General features: G+C 46.3%; 1 protein-coding gene across 7 annotated transcripts in view; it reads right to left on the bottom strand.

Annotated features, from left to right (window-relative positions):
- AGTPBP1 (ATP/GTP binding carboxypeptidase 1) overlaps window positions 1–21,966 on the bottom strand; it is an 863,873-nt gene that overhangs the window by 626,348 nt on the left and 215,559 nt on the right. The window contains exon 1 of one of the 7 annotated variants that reach the window (XM_069229603.1): window positions 16,101–16,194. The exons of the other annotated variants lie outside the window; for them this stretch is intronic. The gene's annotated coding sequence lies outside the window, so the exon portion shown is untranslated. Of the gene's footprint in view, window positions 1–16,100; window positions 16,195–21,966 lie in introns of those variants that run through there. 7 annotated transcript variants of the gene reach the window in all.

Raw genomic sequence — 21,966 nt, 5'->3', positions numbered from 1 at the left:
ACAGACCCACACAGAAAATGACACACCGACTCACAGACATAATAGCACACTGATGCACCCACTCTCATACCCAGGCACTCTCACAGCCACTCACACACTCAGATACACCATATCACACCTATTCTCACACCCAGCGAGACAGGCCGCAGCCAACTCCTGCTGCGCATGGACAAAGGCTGTGTGCAGCTTGGGATTGGGTGGTTAGTGGGGTTGGCTGCAGTATCTGGCCGCAGATCAGGCCCTGCGGCCAACCCCTGCCATGCACAGCCAAAGGGCGAGTGCAATGCGGATTTGGGTGGTTTTAGGGGGTTGACCACAGGCCAGGCCACAGGCCAACCCCCACTGCACACAGCCAAAGGCTGTGTGCAGTGCACAGTTGGGTGGTTATAGGAGTTGGCCACAGGGTCTGCGCCCAATCGCGGGGTTGGGTGGTTAAAGGGGTTAGCCACAGGCCCTGGCCACGGGCCAGGCCCTGTGGCCAGCCACCATGCATAGCCAAAGGACGTGCGTGGCGATGGTTCGATTAACATATAGTAAGGAAAATTCATTTACATTAAAAAAACATCGAAATTCACTGAAAAAACAAAGGTTACAGGGACGTTATAGTTAGGAAATAGAATTAAAAACAACATAAAAATTCACTTAAAAAAACAAAGGTTACAGGTTCTGAATTTACTCGTACAAAAATCACAGAAATTCTGCAGTTATAGTTAAAGTTCTATCAAGTAACTAACACTCGCACCCTAACACACTAAAGTAACTATAACTCATGCCCTCGCCATGCACCGTTGTCTCATCAATAATTTTATTGCAAATTTTGCAATGAGAATATGAAAGATGGCATAGAATATGTCATCAATGATATAACATGTGGAGTAATTAGCTGTGCATGGCGAAGGCTCAAGTTATAGTTACCCTAGGGTGCTAGTTTCAGTTAGTTTAGGCAGTACCCTTAGCAGTGGGGGCCATGGCCTCCGCACCTATAAAAATGAAAGCCCTGGGGAGGTGGCGATGCTCAGGACAGCGGGGCCACGGGCTCCCCCTGCATCTATAAAAATTAAAGCCCTAGGGAGGTGGGGGGTCACCGGGAGGGGGGATGTCACGGCCCCCCCTCATTTAAAAAAAACAAAAGCCTGGGGGAGGTGGTGGGCCCTGGAGCTATGATGGAATGGGAGTACCTCCCCTCCGCCCCCACACACAGACAACATTTTAATGTGTCCCGGACCGGGCAGGAGCTCGCAACTTTAAAAAAAGACAAAAACAAATTCTGTCACAAAATCGAGAAATTTCCAATTTTCCAGCAAAAATTTAATTTAAAAATGTTTTTTTTGCTGTCGGAGGGTCATCATTGCTGAGAGGTCAGGGTGTCTCTACCCAGGCCCCTTTTTATTTATTTTTATTTAAAAAAAAAAAAAAATCTTGGACTCTGATTAAGTTAAGTCCCAAGATGGCTGCCAATACTTCCTGGTTTGAAGTGTTGGCAGTCACTCAGAGCTGTGCATTTCCCTGCACAAACCTGTCTTTGTTCATGAATACTTCGCGGCCAAAGATATACAAATCTGATTTTCCCTAAATTTCTGAAAAACTACTAAACCTATTTACACCAATTAACAAAAAGCACAACCTGCGTATTGACAGCTACCTTTCTGCCAAATTTGGTGTAATTCCGTCCAGCGGTTCGGGCTGTAGACGTGTTGACAGATCCTATGGGAATTAAAATGGGAAACATTACGTTTTTTTAACCACATTTTTCTCGGCCCCCACTTGACGGAACTTTCCATGTGCACCAAGAATCACCAGGCTACTTTTTTGGAAACTTTTGTGGAAAAACATGCAACGACTCACATAGCAAAGCTTCACCTTGCACTTCCAAATGCTATGCACAGCAGTGGTTGTATTAATGTATGGTAATGAAATATTATTTTAAGAAAAAACAAAGGTTACAGGGAAGTTACAAATAGGTTTGTGTTTTACCCACACAAAACCACAGGAATTCAGCCTTTATAGTTATACTTATAGTTTTACTTATCTGAAGAAACTATAACTTGTGACATTAAGTAACTTTAGGCCACGAGTTAAGTTCCTTGAAATAAGTATAAGTATAACTGTAACTGATGAAAATTTTTAGTTTTCAGTGGGTAAAATGTGAGCCTAACTATAACGTCCCCGTAACCATTGTTTTTTCAGTGTGTGTGTGTGTGTGCATATATATATATATATATATATATATATATATACATACATATACACATACACACACTTACCTGTGAAATAATTACATTTTCGTTGTAAAGGTTTCTGCATGGCAACAATTTGTGTGGTAAAGATATGCCTGGTAAAAGCATGTACCTAGTAATGGATGGGGGGTAAAGGTATTGTGTGGTAATGACTGTGTTGTTTCTCTGTAAACCTTAGACCACATCACATTATGCTGCAGGAAAATACACAGATTCCTCTTCCTATCCCGCTTCAACTTCAAAACCTGCAGTGCCACTGACGAAGTCATCAGAAAACATACCCTGATTTACCGGGCCAAGAAAATAGAAAAGCTCATGCAGGAACCAGGGCATGGCTGGTCTGCAAACAAAAATTTGCATGAAAGAAAAGACAGAAGGCATCCCTTCTCCTTCTACTCCCCAAACATATGGAACTCTATCCCCCAACATCAGGTCTGCTTCAACCGTCCTATAAATGAGAGATCAAGACTTACCTGTTAAAGAACACCTTCCTCATCACCACAACAAAAACACACCTGAAACATGCTTCTCTTTAACCCCTTGACGGCCATGGATGTAATGGTTATGTCCATAGCTGCCCCTCTCTGGCGCCATGGATGTAACCATTACTTCCATTTACCGGCCCTCGGGGAAAGCGCTAGCGCTCCCCCTGAGGGCAACCCCCCCACCCCCCCAGGTCAGGGTTGGAGGGGGAATCGCTTCCCCTTCCATCCCCGACCCCCCGTAACTTCTGATGAAGTCAGCACGCGATTGCAGGCTGACCTCATCAGAGGTCACATCCCATCGCGCCGGAAGCAAGCATGCTACTAGATGCCATGGAATTAACAAAAAATTTAAAATAGTGGGGTGGTGGCTACCAACCAGTATGGGCCTGGTGATGCCCTCACCTCAAATGAAGGGGAAACAGTCTTTCAGCTCTCCCCCCACACACTAAAACATCTTATCCCACGGCAAGCAAGAGGACATTTGATCATTTTGGGTTTTGGTTTTACATTTGGGCCGTGAGAGCTTGGTAACCCTCAAAATCGTCCCACTTGGAATGGTGAGGGCTGCACTTTTTGGACTTTGGGACGCTGCCATGTAAAAAATCCACAACACCTAGACACATCTGAAAACAAAACATCTCGTTGATTCCAGGGTGGTGTGCTTCACATGCACCCCACAACATTTTCTTACCCACAATGCCCTGCAAACCTCCAACTTTGTTGGAAATCACACATTTTTCCCACATTTTTGTGATGGAAGCTTCCGGAATCTGCAAGAATCCACAAAATCCCTATCACCCGACATTGTCTCATCTATACCGATAAAAATTCAGTTGCACTTGTCACCCTAAAAATGTTTTTTTTCTAACTGCCCTTTTGGACCCGCTTTGGTTCCCCCTCAATTTCAACATGTTTTTGGCTCTTCCCTGTCACAGGCACTTGGCCCACCTACACAAGTGAGATATCATTTTTTACTGGGAGACTGATGGGAACGTTGGGAGGTAGGAAATTTGTCCCGGCGCTTGATCCCACACAGAAATGTGGGAAAAACACCTCCCTGGACTCCCTCGGGTGTCTGGTTTTCAGAAATGTCTGGGTTTGGTAGGTTTCCCTAGATGGCTGCTGAGACCAGGACCAAAAACACAGGTGCGCCCCCCGCAAAAACAGGTAGTTTTGTATTTGATAATTTAGATGTGTTCAGATATTGTTTTGGGGCATTTACTTTCGCGCGCACTAGGCATACCCACACAAGTGAGGTACCATTTTTATCGGGAGGCTTGGGGGAACGCTGGGTAGAGGGAAATTTGTAGCTCCTTTCAGATTTCAGAAATTTCTGTCACTCAAATGAGAGGAAAAAAGTGTTTTTTTGGCCAAATTTTGAGGTTTGCAAAGGATTTTGGGTAACAGAACATGGTCAGAGCCCCACAAACCACCCCATCTTGGATTCCTCTAGGTGTCTTGTTTTAAAAAATGTGCATGTTTGCAAGGTTTCCCAAGGTGCCTGCTGAGCTAGAGGCCAAAATCCACAGCTAGGCACTTTGCAAAAAACATGTCAGATTTCAATGTAAAAATGTGATGTGTCCATGTTGTGTTTCCTGTCGTGAGCATTAAGCCTACCCATGCTATTGAGGTACCATTTTAATCAGGAGTCTTTTGGGGAACACAGAATAGCAAAACAAGTGTTATTGCCCCTTGTCTCTACATTTTTTCCTTCCAGATGTAAGACACTGTGTAAAAAAGACATCTATTTGAGAAATGCCCTGTAATTCACATGCTAGTATGGGCACCCCGGAATTCAGAGATGTGCAAATAGCCACTGCTTCTCATCACCTTATCTTGTGCCCATTTTGGAAATACAAAGGTTTTCTTGATAACTATTTTTCACTTTTTATATTTCAGCAAATGAATTGCTGTATTCCCGGTATAGAATGAAAACCCATTGCAAGGTGCAGCTCATTTATTGGCTATGGGTACCCAGGGTTCTAGATGAACCTACAAGCCCTATATATCCCTGCAACCAGAAGAGTCCAGCAGACGTAACGGTATATTGCTTTCAAAGATCTGACATTGCAGGAAAAAGTTACAGAGTAAAACGTGCACCTCAATTTCAGTATTTTTTTATTTCAGCTGCTATTTTCTGTAGGAAACACTTGTAGGATCTATACAAATTACCCCTTGCTGAATTCAGAATTTTGTCTACTATTCAGAAATGTTTAGCTTTCTGGGATCCGGCATTGGTTTCACACCAATTTCTGTCACTAACTGGAAGGAGGCTGAAAGCACAAAAAAATAGTATAAATGGGGTATGTCCCAGTAAAATGCCAAAATTGTGTTGAAAAATAGGGTTTTCTGATTCAAGTCTGCCTGTTCCTGAAAGCCAGGAAGATGGTGATTTTAGCACTGCAAACCCTTTGTTGATGCCATTTTCAGGGAAAAAAACACAAGCCTTCTTCTGCAGCCCTTTTTTTCCCATTTTTGGGGGGGAAAAACTAAATTTTCTCTGTATTTTGGCTACTTTCTTGGTCTCCTCCAGGGGAACCCACGAAGTCTGGGTACCTCTGGAATCCCTAGGATGTTGGGAAAAAAAGGACATAAATTTGGCGTGGGTAGCTTATGTGGACAAAAAGTTATCAGGGCCTAAGCGCGAACTCCCCCAAATAGCCAAAAAAAGGCTTGGCACCTGAGGGGTAAAAGGCCTGGCAGCTAAGGGGTTAAATGCTGTGGCTCATACACCTAGGTTTCTAATCCACTGCTCAGCATTCCGCTGCTTCCTAGCTCAGTTTGCGCTGGAAAAGAACAGTTCAAGGTTATTTGTGGTTCAGCAAACGCAATATCTAAAAATTAATAAAGGACCCCAGTTATGATATACAACACAAAAGGCACATTATAACTAACACCCTGACCATGTTTTACTGTTGCTAGACAGCCTTTTATTTACTGGTGCCCTTGGCGTAGCATACTGTTAGAAATGGGGTCTTTGGTTGGCAGTCAGGTTACCCTCTATCCAAGCAAGGACCCTCACTCTAGTCAGGGTAAGTCACACACAATCCAATTTATCCTGTGCCCATCCTCTGGTAGCTTGGCACTGACCAGTCAGGCTTAACTTAGAAGGCAATATGTAAAGTATGTGTGCAATAAATCATGCAATATCACAGTAGAACACCACACAAATACACCACACAGTGTTTAGAAAAATATATAATATTTATCTGGTAAGATGCAGGTCAAAACGATTAAGATGCAATAAGTATTTGTTGAAATATCACTGTAAAAAAGATATAAACTGTCTTTAGTCTCTTAAAAAGCAACACGTGTCTCCTACAAGTGCAAAGTACCTGGTTTGCATTCAAATTCTCCGCAGGGGAGGAGATCCATGGAAAACGGGGAGGTGTGCGTCGATTTTTCCGGCGCACAGACAATACGTCATTGAGTTTTCATGCAGGGCAGGCTTTGCGTCGATTTCCGTCGTGTAGACTGGGATCCTCTTCGGGTTGCAGGGGTTTCAGACACCCTGGGGACGATGCGTTGAAATCCGGCACTTGCAGGACAAAGTCACAGGGGCTGTGTCGATCCGGTGGGTGTTGCGTGGAAATTTCTACCGCACGGCAGGCGATGCGTCGATTCCTCTCAGGAAGTCGGGCTTCATCATTCTGGCTCGGCTTTGCGTTGACCCAGTGGTACGAGCATCTAATTTCCGGTCGCTACGCTGGCGCTGTGTTGATCTTCTCCTTGCAAAGTCGGGTTGTGTCGTTCCGGTTCGGCGTGTGGTGATTTTCTCACTGTGATGCAGGCTATGAGTCGTTTCTTGCAGGCTGTGCATCAGTTTTCGGCGCACAGGGAGTTCTCTTGCAGGAATGAAGTCTTTTTGGTCCTGAGACTTCAGGGAACAGGAGGCAAGCTCTATCCAAGCCCTTGGAGAGCACTTCTCAGCACTTCCAGAGATCAGCAAGCCAGCAGGGCAACAGCAAGGCAGGAGTCCTTCTCAGAAAAGCAGTCAGGTGAGTCCTTTGGGCAGGAAGGCAGTTCTTCATGGCAAGTTGCAGGTTCTGGATCAAGTTCTCTTCTCCAGGAAGTGTCTGATTTGGTAGGGGCAGAGGCCCTGTTTAAATACCCAAATGTGCCTTTGAAGTGGGGAGACTTCAAAGAGTGGCTTAGAAGTGCACAAGGTCCCCTTTCAGTTCCATTCTGTCTTCCAGGGTCCCAGTAGGGGGTGTGGCAGTGCTTTGTGTGAGGGCAGGCTACTGTCCTTTGACATGTAAATGTCAGGCCCTATACCCTCCCAGCCCAAGGAAGACCCATTCAGTATGCAGATGTATGCAAGTGTGACTGAGCATCCTGTGTATGGGGTTTGTTTGAGTGAATGCACAAGGGAGCTGTCAACTAAACCTAGCTAGATGTGGATTGTAAGGCACAGAAGGATTTAAGTGCAGAGAAATGTTTACTTTATAAAAGTGCCATTTGTAAAATAGTAATATTAAATCCAACTTCACCAGTCAGCAGGATTTTGTATTACCCTTCTGGCCGTTCTAAATATGACTTTGTTACTCCTTTGAGATCAGAAGCTACCACTCAAACAGTATCTGAGGGTAGCCCTAATGTTAGCCTATGAAAGGAGCAGGCCTCACAGCAGTGCAAAACGAATTTAGGAGTTTTACACTACCAGGACATGTAAACTACGCAGGTAGATGTCCTGCCTTTTGTCTACTCAACACCCTGCCATATAGGTTACCTAGGCCTACCTTAAGGGTGACTTATATGTCTCCAATCTCGCTTTCCCCTGTGTATTTCCTCCTGTTTCGCTTTCCCGCCTTCCCGCATTCAGCTTTCCCACCACTGCTTCCCGTGCGGCCCAGCCCCCCCTGCTCCCATTCGTCGTCCTCCCTCTCGCCTCCCAGCTGACCCCTCCTCCCCCCCTTCCCTCTTATGCCGGCCGCTGCGCGGCAGAGACCGCGACCCTTGACCCTCGGGTAGGTTGCTTCCCCGCCGCTGCAGCTCCACCTGCCCAGGCCCCTGCCCTCTCTTTGTAGGTCTTAGGTGTCCCTTTGAGCTTTCTCCTGTGCTTTTCCTCTTAGTTCTCTGTCCTACTGCGCTCTTCTGCTGTGTATTTCATCCTTTTTTTCTCCTTTTTCATCGCGCTCTTGTGCTGTGTATTTCGCCCTATCTTTCTCCCCAATCTCGCTCTCTCCTGTGTATTTCTTCTTAGCTCTCTGTCCTATTGCGCTCTTCTGCTGAGTATTCCGTCCTTTTTCTCTTTTTTTTCCATCGCGCTCCTCTGCTGTGTATTTCGCCCTATCTTTCTCTCCAATCTCGCTTTCTCCTGTGTATTTCCTCCTGTTTCGCTTTCCCGCCTTCCCGCTTCCCGCATTCAGCTTTCCCGCCGCTGCCTCCCGTGCGGCCCCGCCCCCCCTGCTCCCATTCATCGTCCTCCGTCCCTCCTCCCAGCTGACCCCTCCTCCCCCCCCTTCCCTCTTATGGTGGCCGCTGTGCGGCAGAGACAGCGACCCTTGACCCTCGGGTAGGTCGCTTCCCCGCCGCTGCAGCTCCACCTGCCCATGTCCCTGCCACCTCTTTGTAGGTCTTAGGTGTCCCTTTGCGCTTTCTCCTGTGCTTTTCCTCTTAGTTCTCTGTCCTACTGCGCTCTTCTGCTGTGTATTTCGCCCTATCTTTCTTCCCAATCTCGCTCTCTCCTGTGTATTTCTTCTTAGCTCTCTGTCCTATTGCGCTCTTCTGCTGAGTATTTCGTCCTTTTTCTCTTTTCTCCTCGCACTCTTCTGCTGAGTATTCCGTCCTTTTTCTCTTTTTTTCCACCGCGCTCTTCTGCTGTGTATTTCGCCCTATCTTTCTCTCCAATCTCGCTTTCTCCTGTGTATTTCCTCCTGTTTCGCTTTCTCGCCTTCCCACTTCCCGCATTCAGCTTTCCAGCCGCTGCCTCCCGTGCGGCCCCACCCCCCTGCTCTTCGTCCTCCCCTCCCGCCTCCCAGCTGACCCCTCCTTCCCACCTTCTCTCTTATGGCGGCCGCTGGCGCGCCGAAAGCACGCCAAAGGAAAGCCCATCTGTGCCCGTCCCCGCCTGGACCGCGCCCAGCGCCAGAACCCCTGGCCCCCACCGCACTCAAAACCCCCGTCTTAGATACGCCGCCGCCTCCCTCAACGCACTCAACCCCGGACGAACAGCCACCTGCTACCAAGCCAGCCCTAAACGCACTCATGGACCCTTCGCCTGTCAAGCCTGCAAGTATACCTTCCACCGAGCCTGCAGACCTTCCACCGGCACTCGCACCAACAACCACGTCAAGTGCATCCTCCTCAACACACGCTCTGTCCACAAGCACGCCATCGAATTATGGGACCTCCTGGACACAACAGCACCTGACGTCGCCTTCATCACAGAAACCTGGATGAACGCCTCCTCGGCTCCTGACATCGCCTTAGCCATCCCGACGGCTACAAGATCGCCCGGAAGGACCGCATCAACCAAACCGGGGGAAGAATCGCCATCATCTACAGGAACTCCATCAACATCACGACCAACACCGAAGACACCAAGGGGTCGCCACCAAACACATACACTTCCAGATCCACACTGACCCCAGAACCACCCTCAGAGGAACTCTCGTCTACAGGCCCCCGGGCCCACACGCCCAATTCAGCGAAACCATCACAGACTTCATCAGTCCGCACGCCCTAGCCTCACCAGACTACATCCTCCTCGGGGACCTGAACTTCCACCTGGAGAAAAACAACAACAACAACACCGCCACCCTGCTCGACAACCTCGACAACCCCGGACTCAAGCAACTGGTGAACACCCCCACCCACACCACTGGCCACACGCTCGACCCCATCTTTTCCGCCAGCAACCACATATCCTTCAGTCACTCCTCTGAACTACACTGGACCGACCACAGATGCGTCCACTTCACCTTCAAACGGGAGACTCACCACCATCGCACACAACAAATCCCAGGCAGACCCTGGAGCAAAATCTCCACAGAGCAGCTCCTCTCAACTCTGAACCAAAACCCACCAGCCATCACCACCGACGCCAACAAGGCAGCCCTCAGCTTCACACAATGGATCACCAACTGTGCCGAAAACCTCGCCCCACTTAAAAGCCACCCAAGCGGGACCAACATCAGGAAACCCCTGTGGTTCACGGACGCCCTCAAAGAATCCAAGAAATCCTGCTGTACCCTCGAAAAAACCTGGCACAGAGAACACACCGCAGAAAACATGTCAGCCCTCAAGATCGCCACACGTGAACACCACCAGCTGATCCGCTCCACCAAAAGGGCATCATTCAAAGAGAGACCTGACAACAACACCCACAACGGCAAAGAACTCTTCAACATCGTCAAAGAGCTCTCCAACCCCAGCAACAGCTCCAACACCATCACGCCCTCACAAGAACTCTGCAACTCCCTCGCTACTTTCTTCCATCGAAAGATCGCAGACCTACACGACAGCTTCGGACCCCAGACCCCACCGTCCACCACCGAACCAACAGCCCCCTCCACTACGCTCAACGCCTGGACCCCCATCAGCTCTGAAGAGACCAGAATCACCATGAACACCATCCACTCCGGCTCCCCCTCGGACCCGTGCCCCTTTAACATCTTCAACAAAGCCGACTCCATCATCGCCCCCTATCTCCAGAACATCATCAACAGCTCGTTCGCATCTGCCACCTTCCCCGAGAGCTGGAAACACGCGGAAGTCAGCGCTCTCCTGAAAAAACCCATGGCTGACCCCAACGACCTGAAGAACTTCCGCCCCATCTCTCTTCTCCCCTTGCCGGCCAAGGTCCTCGTGAATACCGTCAACAAGCAGCTGACCAACTTGCTTGAAGCTAACAACTCGCTCGACCCTTCCCAATCTGGTTTTCGAGCCAACCACAGCACGGAAACCGCCCTCATCGCAGTCACCGACGACATCAGGACTCTGATGGACAACGGAGAAACAACCGCCCTTATCCTCCTGGACCTCTCGGCTGCCTTTGACACCGTGTGCCATCGCACCCTAATAACCCGCCTCCGCTCCACTGGAATCCTAGGACAGGCCCTTGACTGGATCATTTTGTTCCTCTCGGACCAAGCCCAAAGAGTTTACCTCCCGCCCTTCCACTCAGAACCCACCAACATCATCTGCGGCGTACCCCAAGGCTCATCGATCAGCCCAACCCTCTTCAATATCTACATGAGCCCCCTCGCCGACATCGCTCGCAAACACAACATCAACATCATCTCTTACGCCGACGACACCCAGCTGATAATCTCCCTCACCAAAGACCCTACCACTGCCAAAACTAACCTACAGGAAGGAATGAAAGACGTTGCTAAATGGATGAAGCTCAGCCACCTGAAGCTGAACTCAGACAAGACGGAGGTCCTCATCCTCGGACATTCCCCGTCCGCCTGGGACGACTCCTGGTGGCCCACGGCTCTGGGCACCGCACCAACCCCCTCAGACCACGCACGCAACCTCGGATTCATCCTGGACCCCCTCCTCACTATGACCAAGCAAGTCAACGCCGTCTCATCTTCTTGCTTCCACACCCTTCGCATGCTCCGAAAAATCTTCCGATGGATCCCTGCCGAAACCAGAAAGACAGTTACCCACGCCCTCGTCACAAGCCGCCTGGACTACGGAAACACTGCAAAGCTACAGAAACGTCTTCAACGCATACAGAACACCTCCGCACACCTCATCCTCGACATACCGCGCCACAGCCACATATCCGCCCACCTGAAACACCTGCACTGGCTCCCCGTCAACAAGAGGATCACCCTCAGGCTCCTCACCCACGCACACAAAGCCCTCCACAACATGGGCCCGAATACCTCAACGAACGCCTCTCGTTCTACACGCCCACCCGTCAGCTTCGCTCAGCCAGCGGCGCCCTCGCCACCGTCCCATGTATCCGCAGAACCACCGCTGGAGGTAAATCCTTCTCCTACCTGGCAGCCAAAGCATGGAACTCCCTCCCCGACCACCTAAGAACTACCCAGGACCATCTCGCCTTCAGGAAGCGCCTCAAGACATGGCTTTTTGAGCAGCAGTAAACCACCCCCCACCCCCTAGCGCCTTGAGACCCTTGCGGGTGAGTAGCGCTCTATAAATGCATTGATTGATATGTAGAAAAGGGGGAGTTTTAGGCTTGGCAAGTACTTTTAAGTGCCAAGTCGAATTGGCAGTGAAATTGCACATACAGGTCTTGCAATGGCAGGCCTGAGACATGGTTAAGGGGCTACTTAAGTGGGTGGCACAATCAGTGCTGCAGGCCCACTAGTAGCATTTAATCTACAGGCCCTGAGCACATAAAGTGCACTTTACTAGGGAATTATAAGTAAATTAAATAAGCCAATTGGGTATGATCCCATGTCACCATGTTTTAAGGGAGAGAGCATATGCACTTTAGCACTGGTTAGCAGTGATAAAGTGCACGGAGTCTTAAAACCAGCAAAAACTTTGTCCAAAAAGTGGAGGGAGGCAGGCAAAAAGTTAGGGGTGACCACCCTAAGGCTCTCACGTCTAACACATACCATAACTGGCAAATTGTATTTTTTTTATGTTAGAAATTCACTAAACCATAACTAACTTTTAACTGTTTTTTTCAGCGAGTTTCTTTTTTACATGATACACTGTATTCCCCTGCCACATGTCCAGTCCTCTCTGCAGCCAGGCTCTACAGTCAACCACCACCGCACCCAACCAGGGCCTTCATCCAACCACTGCCATGACTGTTTTGCCTTTTTTACACTAAGAATCATGGATTCCATGAAAATATTTGATTCTGAAGTTTCTACATTTTCAGAAAATAAAGAATTTGAGAAAATGGTGCAAGTTTAGGAATACAAAATTACAGCTGGTTGATCCCAAAGTTAATCAAATTTGTACTTTTGCTGTAGAAAATTTCTAAATGTTTCAGTTTTGTACTCCCATTTACCACGCCTGTCAGTGCCTCCTGCCATTAATAAGGGGTTGAGCATCTTTTAAAGTGTCCCTTTTTACAGCGTAATTCTGTTTCTTACCATGGCACTAAATTTGCAAATCTGTCCAAAAATCACGATTTTCATGATAGTGTAAGAGTTTTTTCACCCCTTCTTAAGCCAATCACTAGTCTTGAAAAATTAAAATGTCATGAACAGAATTTGCTAATTTCTGAATTTCACTGTGAAATTACTTAATGGCGGTAGCCAGTAGGTAGTTATAGTTAGGCCCAACTTTTCCCATAGACAAAGCGTTTTTCGCTTTGCTAATAACTTTGGTGCCGTTTGATAAATATTCACAATTATTTATTTTTTTTAAAGGTGTTATATGTAGCCTAGTTCTCCATGGAAAGTTTCAGGCTGATTCTTCAAGCAGGACCGAGAAAAGGGTGGGCTGGGGTCGGGGGTGGGGGGGTGAAGGGTTGGCAAAACACTTTTTCCCCTTTCTGTGTCTATTGGGATTTTGCATTCTTTAGACACGGCTACAGCCCGAACCACTGAACGGAATTACACCAAATTTGGCAGGAAGCTAGATCTCGGTCCACAGATCATGCTTTATGTAATTTGGTGTAAATCCATTCAGTAGAGTCAGAGTTATTTTAGGTTAAAAAATATAAATATATAGTGGCTCGCCTCCTCCGTAGATCCAGGGGAAAAGCAAGGCCCCATCTGGCTGGCTGCAACCTGACAGAAAAGTTGTGGCCGCCATTTTGTTTGTCCCATCGGCTGGGGGCAGGAAGGGGAGGAGGGGCAGGGGTGGAGAAGAAGAGTGCAAAAGCACATAAGAGCTCAAGATACAGGTATCCTGACCCCATATGACACATGGAGGGGTCCCTTAGGGTTCCATAGTGGGGAATAAATTGCTCAGATTCTTTTTTGTCTAATCCGCGGATCCACTGTGGGGCTCAGTGCAGCCCCCTGTGCAAATCTGCAGTGGATCCCCGGATCCAGAGAAAAATGGTGAAAAAAAAAAAACAGTGCATCATACCCGATGCTGCGCACAGCCAAGGGTGCTTGGGTGCATGCGGGAGGGTTGGCCACAGGGCTTGGCCACAGACTGTAGGCCAGGCCCAGCAGCCACCCCTGCCACGCAGGCCTTTGGCTGTGCACAATACTAGTTATATTAACGTGTGTGCTATAAAAAAAAAAATTTAAAACATAGAAATTCACTGGAAACGTTACAGGGACGTTATAGTTAGGCTCTGAAATTACTTGCACAAAACCATAGAGATTATGCAGTTATAGCTATCGTTAGCTCAAGTAACTATAACTTGCGCCATGAGGTAACTACAACTTGCTCCCCCCGCATGCACTGCTAATTACCCCATATATTACATCATTGATGACACCTTCTATGGTATCATTGATATTATTGCTGCAACATTTGCAATAAAATTATTGATGAGAAAACTTTGCATGGTGGGGGGCAGGTTAAAGTTACCTTGGGGCACGAGTTATAGTTACTTGAGTTAACCATTATTATAACTGCTGAATGTCTATGGTTTTGTGCAAGTAAATTCAGAACCTAACTACAACGTCCCTGTAACCTTTGTTTTTTTCAGTTATATACACACACATATATAATATATATATATATATACATACACACACACAAATCCCACCAAGCACGTTTTTGCAATTATAATGTATCTAATACTTCTGGGTGGATTTAAACCAAACCACGCTCTCTGAATAAAGTTCAACATTTCATGTCAAATCTCCTGTAAAAATATTCAGCAGTTTTTGCTGTAGTGGTAAGCAGAATTTCCGATGGAAGCTGAAACTAAAACACAAAACCAATTCTCTGACCTTCAGTTACATTTATTTTTCCCTATACAGAACTACTTGAAAATTGGTATGCTAAAACTTAGCTGCATTCACGAAGAGGGAGTCAAACTGTATGCAGGTCAAATGTGTAGACAAATAAGAAAATGCTTTTTGAAGACCAATAGCCAATACAGGTAAAATGCAAATGTATTTTTTCAGTGGAACATTATCCTGAACCATAACTACACAGTGGCGACTGCCACTGTGTTTTATGTATATACAACCTGCAAGGGTAAAACATGATTTCCCCGGCACTCTGCACCACTAGAAACGTTGTGCAACCTGATATGTTCCTCTGTTCTTTTCCATTAGAACACTGGCAATGAACATGCAGTGGTAAATATCTTTACAACCCCACTAACATCACTTCGTTCACTTATCCACTAACCAGAATCAGTCAATGAACAGTGGGTGTAATTTAAAGGACATACCATACAAAGATACTAAACAACACGACTCACTGTGTTAAGAGAGCACTTCTGAGCACATTGTGCAACATATAGGTCACCTTCAATAACACGCATAACCCTTCATCCTTGTGAGATTGAATGAGATATTAATTAATGAGACAAGAATACAGTCATTCATAATTAGTATCGTTATGATATGTGAATAATAGATTGGACGTCTGTACCCATAACATGAAAAGGATTCTAAACAAGACAAACTGTTGCGAAAGGTTTGTAAGGAGATGTAGTCGAAATACGGCTGAACCAGGGGACAAGTCGGGGGTTGATGGAGTCCTCCAATATTTCTGAGAGGCATAGCCTTGTGCCCCAGCACTGCAGCTGTTTAACAGTGAATGTGTGTAAACTGGCCTCAGGGTGTTTGTAAACCAGCATCTCACTGGTAGCATGTCCTTTATTTGTGAAAATAGCACAGGAGAGGTAATCTTTTAACCCATTATCTAGGGAACAGAGACACAATCAACCCTGTTATTGCTCAAGAAACTACGAATGTGAACCACTGTTGTGTTTTCGAGCTGGATAAAGAACTACAGCAAGAAATACACATTAAGATAACGTTTAATATTTAATAAATACACCACGCACAAGTTACTTATTCACTAAAAGCCGTATAAACATGTAATTTCTAAATTCCCCATATTGTCATTTTCAGCCATTTCCGAGCTTAGATGCAAATGGAAAATATGCACGCGGTGTCTAAAAAGTATCCACCAAAAATGTTATTTTCACTTTCGTCTGTGATTATGTTAATTTGTTGTTTTTTGTAAAATAAGTCCTGACCTTTTAAGTGAGAGTTATTGTAAGGGCACAGTACCACCTCTTGTTAAGTCATTTCCTACAACGTCACTGTGATTTGTATATGATAATTAATTCCCCACTATTATCCTTAAGACGTGTGCCCTCGGCTGCTCAATAAATAACTCTAAAACGTTCAACTGAGCCGCAGTTATACGACAACATGCAGAAAGTATTAAACTCTTAAAGGGCAACTAGATTCAGAAAACACTACAAGATCGCACAAAAGTGTTAAAGGGGTGCACGTAACAACATAAAACCAATGTTTTCAACCGAAAATCTTGGAATGCTGGCACTCACCTCCCTCCTCTGTGAACCATGTACACAAAGTGCTGTGCTCTTATCTTAAGCTGTAACACACCCTAGCGAGGCCCCTTTCCTATCTGAAGCTACTTTAAGACACCGAGTACCTTGCTCCACTTGCAGGCGCCGGTGTGTTTTGACAGTGTGACAAGTGCAAACAAATGCAGAAACTAGGCCCTTCCTCTGCCCCGCCTCTTTCCCCGGGAGCGCCCCTGTCGCATGCCTTCGGAGGCTTTCGACAGTTTTCGTGACGGCCTCTCTAACTGGAAAGGCTGTGGGAGGAAAACTAACAGATGCCAGGGTGCTCCCAATAAAATCCAGAGAATTCGGAGCATGTCATTTTGCTATGCGGTGCCACACTGTCAAATAGTTAAAGCGCTGTACGGCTTACTTATTCGCACTATTAAGGCTTTCTCTTAACAACGTTGTATTTCCAATAAACTCGCCCATATCCTGGCAAAAACAAATTTAAGCTAGCACATTCCACACTAAGCATTATGGTAAACAGACTTATCTTTCTTTAACCCCTTCGCTGCTAGGCCTTTTCCCCCTCAGGTGCCAGGTCTTTTTTTGGCTATTTGGCGCAGTTCATGCTTAGGCCCTCATAACTTTTTGTCCACATAAGATACTCACGACAAATTTGCGTCCTTTTTTTCTAACATCCTAGGGCTTCTGGAGGTACCCAGACTTTGTGGGTTCCCCTAAAGGAGACCAAGAAATTAACAAAAATACAGTGAACATTTTTTTTTTTTTTAATTGGGAAAAAAGGGCTGCAGAAGAAGGCTTGTGGTTTTTCCCCTGAAAATGGCATGAACAAAGGGTTTGCAGTGCTAAAATCACCAGCTTCCAGGGACAGGCAGATCTGAAACAGAAAACCCTGTTTTTCATCACAATTTTGGCATTTTACTGGGACATACCCCGTTTTTACTATTTTTTGTGCTTCAGCCTCCTTCCACTTAGTGACAGAAATGAGTGTGAAACCAATGCTAGATCCCGGAAAGCCAAACATTTCTGAAAAGTAGACAGAATTCTGAATTCAGCAAGGGGTATTTTGTGTAGACCCTACAAGGTTTTCCTACAGAAAATAACAGCTGAAATAAAAACTATTGAAATTGAGATGGAAAAAAACAGCAATTTTTCTCAACGTTTTACTCTGTAACTTTTTTCTGCAATGTCAGATTTCTTAAAGCAATATACCGTTACATCTGCTGGACTCTTCTGGTTGCGGGATATATAGGGCTTGTAGGTTCAGCAAGAACCATAGGTACCCAGAGCCAATAAATGAGCTGCACCCTGCAATGGGTTTTCATTCTATACCGGGCATACAGCAATTAATTTGCTGAAATATAAAGACTGAAAAATAGGTATCAAGAAAACCTTTGTATTTCCAAAAGGGCACAAGATAAGGTGTTGATAAGCAGTGGTTATTTGCACATCTCTGAATTCCGGGGTGCCCATACTAGCATGTGAATTACAGTGCATTTCGCAAATAGGCTTCTTTTTTACAAAATGTCTTACATTTGGAAGAAAAAAATGTAGAGAAAGACAAGGGGCAATAACAGTTGTTTTGCTATTCTTTGTTCCCCCAAGTCTCCCGATAAAAATGGTACCTCACTTGCGTGGGTAGGCCTAATGCTCGCGACAGGAAACACAACATGGACACATCACATTGTTACATTGAAATCTGACGTGTTTTTTGCAAAGTGTTTTAGCTGTAGATTTTGGCCTCTAGCTCAGCCGGCACCTAGGAAAACCTACCAAACCTGAGCATTTTTTTAAAACTAGACACCTAGGGGAATACAAGATGGGGTGACTTGTGGGGCCCTTGTCAGGTGCTGTTACCCAGAACCCTTTTACAAAACTCAAAATCTGGCCAAAAAAACACTTTTTCCTCACATTTTGGTGACACAAAGTTCTGGAATCTGAGAGGAGCCACAAATTTCCTCCACCCAGCGTTCCCCCAAGTCTCCCGATAGAAATGGTACCTCACTTGTGTGGATAGGCCTGACGCCCGCGAAAAGAAATGCCCCAAAACACAACGTGGACACATCACATTCTCCCAATGAAAACAGACCTGTTTTTTTTAAAAGTGCCTCGCTGTGGATTTTGGCCTCTAGCTCAGCCAGCGCTTAGGGAAACCTACCAAACCTGCACATTTGTGAAAACTAGACACCTAAGGGAATCCAAGATGGGGTGACTTGTGGGGTTCTCACCAGGTTCTGTTAACCAGAATCCTTTGCAAACCTCAACATTTGGCTAAAAAACACTTTTTCCTCACATTTCGGTGACACAAAGTTCTGGAATCTGAGAGAAGCCACAAATTTCCTTCAACCCAAAGTTCCCCCAAGTCTCCCGATAAAAATGGTACCTCATTTGTGTGGGTAGGCCTAGTGCCTGCAAACGTAAATGCCCCAAAACACTATCTGGAAACATCAAAATTAGCAAATACAAAACTACCTGTTTTTGCGGGGGGGGGCACCTGCGTTTTTTGTACTGGGCTCAGCAGCCATCTGGGGAAACCTACCAAACCTAGACAATTCTGAAAACTAGACCCCTGAGGGAGTCCACTGAGATGTGACTTGCGTGGATACCCCAATGTTGTCTTACCCAGAATCCTCAGCAAACCTCAAATGTAGCTAAAAAAAAAGAAATCAAATTTTTCCCATATTTCTGTGTGGGTTCACCACAACGGGACAAGCTTAACCTGGATTTTCCCAATTCTAAGCAACGTTTCTTTTAGCGAAAAGGAGAGCAATCCACAGCAGTTCCATCTTGCACCTCATGCTGCCAATGTCTACATGAATATGCATGAGGACCATGTAGGGGGTCTCAAGGAAGCTGCCAACCCAGAACCCCACCTACCACTGAGGGAACCCCATCACAGAAGGGGGCCAGTACCATAAAACTCCATACAGTTTGTAGCAAGTCCCCCCATTCACCAGGCAGGTAAGACAGCATGAAGATTCCACTAACCCTCTTTTCCATAATATGGGTCTTGGAAAATATGCACAATGTAGGTATTGCAATTTGGTAAATTGAAACTGTGCTGTGAATGCAGAGTCTCCGTCCAATCCAACCAGATGGTTCTTGCTGACTCCATTAGAGACTTCAACAGAAAACTTGTGATTCCCTTTTATCACAATGCACCACTGCTGAGATTGCAGCCACATTCTTTAGCGCCCCAGCACCTGCAAAAAAATGTGTTTCTGAATTAACATGCTCCCGAGCAAGGGTTATTAGAAAAGCCACGGGACGGACAGAGCCTACACAACTCCATATGCTCTCTTTCACGCAATAAATGCTAGTGCCAGGTTTTAACTTTTATGGTAGAACATGTTTGCAATAAAGGGCTACAGTGCCAAACATTGAAAATTTGAATGATACTGTTCCAACCAAATCTGCCCAACAGTATAATCCCTAGACTATTTATTTAATTCTTATCATTTTGGTATTAAAATTGCTACATAAAGAATCACTATATGTTCTTTAATTTTGAATGGAGTCTTTTTAGGTGATGTTCTAGAGTGTTACTGTGACGGGGGTTTCACAAATACTTTACCCATTCCCTCTTAAGTGACGCCTGACTGCTCTGCACCAAGCTACCAGAGGGTTAACACAAGTTAACTGGGTGTGTATCTGGCTTACCCTGAGTTGAGTGGTTGGTTCTGCATGGCTTAAGTGTATACCCTAGCCAACCAGAAACCTAATTTCTAATAGACCAGCACCGATGAAGGCAGGTGCAGCACGCCTGAGGGACCGAACTATTGGACTCAGACTTTGGGATGCTGGCTGGGGAGCGGTGCTGCATTGCAGGTATTATGTTGGAAAACTATAGCATGCTGCTCCCAGAACCGTGCCTCGAGTAAGAATAGTGCCGGTAGTGGTGCCCCTGCATAAGGCAATTTGCATTGTTAAATGTTGTTTTTGGTTTGGGATCACACATACCGTGAAATGGGGGAAGTGGTCAGATCCAGGATCACAGTACAGTAAGGCAAGGAAGGGGGTTGGGAAGGGGTAATTTTTGACATACACAGTTACTGGGCCACTCAGCAACAACAGGAAGCAGGTCCACTTCCATAGGTAGGGAGACAAGCTTTGGAAGTAGACAGACCCGATCATGCAGAAACAAAGATTGTCATTATTAACCTGGAATGTCAATGGACTGGGAAACCAGCTAGAGAGAGGGTTGGTCTCCAAGGAGCCCACTAGGTACAAAGCGGAAATTGTTTCCTCAAGGAGCCACATATGGTGGGCATCCAACACTGCTGCCTAGGACAGGGGAAATATAGAGTGGCCAGCAGTACGCAATATAAGTCAGACTCCAGAGGTGTCATTCCATGTCACCCGTATGTGGTCAAATGCAGCATGCTGCTATGGATCAATACAGGGGTATGGGACGGTGAATATGTAATCCTGATTATTATGTACGCCCCACAAGGGTTGCAGACAGTGATGCCACAACATCTGGGCAGACTGTTGGCAAACATGCCCCCGCCCTCACAGAGCTGGGAGGAGATTTCAGTCTAGCACTAGGCCAGAGAGATGCAACAGCGGGGAAGCTGGAAGTGTCCTCTCAGGCACTTGGGCTAGGTGACATCTGGCGCGTTCCACATGGGCAGGAGAGGGGATATTTCTTCTACTCCTGCTCACACAATGTGCTATCTAGGTTAAAATGCTTCCTGACACTGCTGGCCGTCATGCATAGAATCCTAAAGGCTAGATACCTAGAGTGTGTGTGTGTGTGGGTGTGGGGGGAGTTGTCTCTACCCTATTTATCTCTGACTTCTAATAGACCACTAGAGCACAGAGAATGGAGGATGGCAACCTGGCCACTTGCGAATAAAGAGAAGGTGAAATGCCTAGATAAGGCTATCCAGCAATATTTTAAAGAACATACTGGGTCAGTGGGAAGCAGGCTCTTGCTCCAGGAGGCCTACAAAGCCACAATTTGGAGAATAATTATTGCAGGGGAGTGGGTGAGAAAAGGAGAAGGGTTAGTTGCTTATCAGATTTGGAGACAGAGTTGCAGCTGTTGGAATATGAGTATGCTGCCTCCCTGACACCACTGCTGAACCGCAGCTTTAGATGTAACTGGGGAATAACGCTGCATAGTAGAACACCAAGAAATCAAAACTTCATACTTAGCCAAACAGAAAAGAATATACAAATCCTGGGACAAAGCAGGGTAATTGCTGGCTTCGCTGGGAAGCAGGGACAAGGAAGGGCTGCACATTAGAAAGCTTATGATGGATAAAGGGGACACAGTGACTGGCAGCAGGAATATAGCGGAGTAATTTGTAGATTATATGACAGACTTCTATGAGATCAGACTGGTTGTGCAGTGGGTGAAGCTCAAGTTTGTTCAGGACTGCACGATGAGAAAACCGAGCTCGGCTAGCAGGAGGTAACTGGAAGCAGACCTTTCTGTGGAGGAGGTTCCACAGGCACTGCACAAATGCAGTCGGAGAAGGATCATGGCCCTAACGGGCTTCCCTTAGAGTTCTTCCACAAGATGGCTAGGAACAGTGCTGCCCTTGACATGCGATGTACAAAAAGGCGTATCAACTTGGGGAATTGCCAACAGATGTTCACACGGCAACCACTGTCCTCATCCTCAAAGAAGGGAAGCCTCAAGACAGATGTGATTCCCATAGGCCAATATTGCTACTAAATGTAGATGTCAAGGTCCTGGCAAAGGTGTTGGCAAAAAGACTGCGCACAGTGGTGGATGAACTGGTCCATCTAGACCAAACAGATTTATGCTGCATAGATCCACAAGGCTGAACCTCAGACAACTCCATAACCGCCTGGCTCCTACCAGGACGGGAGCTGACCCATGGGTTACTGTTTCCCTATATGCCAA

This window comes from Pleurodeles waltl, chromosome 1_1 (assembly GCF_031143425.1).
Source record: "Pleurodeles waltl isolate 20211129_DDA chromosome 1_1, aPleWal1.hap1.20221129, whole genome shotgun sequence".
NCBI classification, from domain to species: domain Eukaryota; kingdom Metazoa; phylum Chordata; class Amphibia; order Caudata; family Salamandridae; genus Pleurodeles; species Pleurodeles waltl.
Note: the sequence above shows the minus strand (reverse complement) of the source record. Positions and strands in the feature narration are given on the sequence as shown.